Source organism: Aotus nancymaae, unplaced genomic scaffold (genome assembly GCF_030222135.1).
Source record: "Aotus nancymaae isolate 86718 unplaced genomic scaffold, 86718_ANA_hifiasm-v0.15.2.pri h1tg000040l, whole genome shotgun sequence".
Taxonomy (NCBI): domain Eukaryota; kingdom Metazoa; phylum Chordata; class Mammalia; order Primates; family Aotidae; genus Aotus; species Aotus nancymaae.
This window is the reverse complement of record NW_026988454.1, coordinates 84822402-84825097: the sequence shown is the minus strand read 5'-3', so window position 1 is coordinate 84825097 and position 2696 is coordinate 84822402. Positions and strand designations below refer to the sequence as shown.

Sequence of the window (2696 nt, the reverse complement as noted above, 5' to 3'; positions counted from 1 at the left end):
TGTGATCTTTATAGCTTGGAAGGGCCTCCAAGCTAGAGAAGGGATGGTTCAAGGATGGAAACATCTTTCTTATTAAAACACCACATAAAACCCTGCGAGTTCTCAATCAAGAAAGCAACTTAAAGAGAACCTCCAGCTGGTGGGAGCTGACCCCACCAGCAACCTCTGACATTTTTCTATGACCACTGCCTTTTTCTAGAGTTCTGTCACTCTGATTACCACTGTCATCACAAATTCTGGGACCCAGCAGACTTTTTAAATTATTCATCTTTTGCCGTCAATTAAGCCAGCTGTACTCTTTTTCTCATAAGGCCTCGGTGTGATGGCTGCAAACAACAGCCTCCTTTGTCATATACACAGCTGTTTCTTGTATGGGTTGCTCTAAAGAACTTTGGAGACAGCCATTTCCAATGTATGTTTATGTCTCTGACCTTCGACCTTGTACTGTTCCCAGTGTAGGCTCCAGACAGGTGTACAGAGTATCTCTGGAAAGCCCCAAGGCACCATAGCCAGAATTTACATTAGCCAATTCATCATATCCATCCATACCAAGGTACAAAACAAGGAGGATGTGACTGAGTCCCTGCACAGGGTCAAGTTCAAGTTGCCTGGCCACATCTCAAAGTATGGGGCTCTATCAAGTTTAATGTGGATGGATTTGAAGACATGGTAATTGAGAAGTGGCTTATCTTAGATGGCTGTGGGGTCAAATACATCCCCAGTCATGGCTCCCTGGACAAGTGGCAGGCCCTGCACTCAGGAGGGCTTCCATTGTGCTGCCCGCTCTTATGCTCACCAATACTTCCTGTCAAAAGAAAAAAAAAATTGTTAGCATATGTGTAACCAAACCCTTCCTTTCCTTTATCCTTATTAGCAAAGTAGAGGCATGTAGAATTTTCTAAATAAAAGTGATTTGGTATTACACCAAAATGAAAAGGCAGCCATTACAGGCAAACTACATTGCATAAAGTTACAATTCCAAAGTTTTAAGTCCTTGATTCTAAGATGAACACATCCAGCCCCAAAAGACTTCACTATCTCTTGTGGTGAGTCCTCTACCCACCCCCTTCCTGCCTGTTATTTGGTCAAAGTTTTCTAGCTGTCATATTTTCTTCCCATCTTTCCAAGTGTGGTAAGTGTTCAAACCATGGGTGAAATAAAAATAGGGGATGATCTACTGTAACTGAGATGGTCAAAAAAGGTGTCTTTGTAGAGAAAATAAGACCAAACTAAAGAGCAAATGGCAGCCAGTCATGAGAAACTAGGGAAAGAGTGTTCCTGGCAGAAGGAGCAACTTGTACCCAGGTAGGCAAGAATCTCTTGTGCTGGAGGAACTGAAATGTGTTCTGTGGAACCAGAGCATGCAGAGGAAGAGAGAGATGACATGAGATTAGGCTGAACAGAATGTCAAAGGTCAAATCGTGTAGGCTGTGGTGAGGAGTTTGAAAGAGTTTGGATTTTTAGTGTAAGTGTAAGAAGCTACTGAAGGCTTTGAGCAGGAGAGTGACATGGTTGGATTTTTCTTTTGAAATCTTTTTTGCTGCTACATGGAATAACATAATTCATGTGGGAAAAATAGGAGAAGAGAGACAGGTTAACAGACTGCTGCAGATATCTGGGCAAATGATGATGCTATCTTAGATTACTGCTATTCAAACTGTGGGTCACAATCCATCAGGGTTATACAGTCATTTTAGTGGTCTTAAGCCACAATATCAGTGAAAGATAATAATGTACAATAGAAAACATCAGCCCAGCACAGTAGCTCAGACTGTGGAGCACTTTGGGAGGCCAAGGCAGGTGGATCACTTGAGGCCAGGTATTTAAGACAAACCTGGCCAACATGGAAAACCTCATCTCTACTAAAAATACAAAAATTAGCCATGCATAGTGGCAACGCCTTTAATCCCAGCTACTCAGGAGGCAGAGGCATGAGAATTGCTTGAACTCGGGAGGCAGAGGTTGCAGTGAGCCAAGATCTTGCCACTGCACTCCAGCCTGAGCAACAGAGCGAGACTCTGTCTCAAAAAAAAGGAAAAAGAAATGAAAACGTCAGAGACCATCACATTATTTCATAACAGTTCCTCTCAAATTTTTGTGCATATAGGTATGCATTTGCAAGTACTGAATTATACTGTGCAGTGAATTTGTTACTCTGGATAGTGATCAAAAAGGTACTGACCTAAAGTGGTGATTGTGGAGGCAGAAAAAAGGTAAAGATGCCTTCAGATACATGGAAATGGAAGAGGTCACATTGGGAGGACATAAAAAGAGAGGAAACAGTCCTGTAACGTATTTTATTATCACATTTTTATGTTTATGTACTACCTATTCTTTAAAAAAACATTTATAATAACTTAAGCATAGTAGAAATCTAGTAAAATTGAACAATTAACATTGGAAAATGACATGTAACCCACCATTTTTTTCTGAGGGATACATACTTTAAAAATTGAAACATAACCTGATGGTCACCAGTAGGTCATTCTCTCACCTCTCTGCTGAGCGTGACTTTTCTGAATCATTGACATATGTCTAGCAAAGTTTAGAAACAAGTCCAGAATATTTCCAAATAGTTGCATGCAGGAAATATAAAATCCTATGTCTACTCAGTCTTCATGCCTTCCAAAGAATGTTTCTTGGGCTTCTGAGTTTCCAATTCTAGCTTTGCTGAACTTCACAATGCAATCTGTCTC

At 40.8% G+C, this 2696-nt stretch overlaps 1 non-coding gene across 1 annotated transcript; it reads left to right on the top strand.

The window, feature by feature from the left end:
• Nucleotides 1-271: 271 nt before the first annotated feature.
• On the top strand, nucleotides 272-403 carry LOC135268564 (small nucleolar RNA SNORA70). Its single transcript, XR_010336868.1, has one exon. It is a non-coding gene; the product is annotated as a small nucleolar RNA SNORA70 (small nucleolar RNA).
• The last annotated feature ends 2293 nt before the right edge of the window (nucleotides 404-2696 follow it).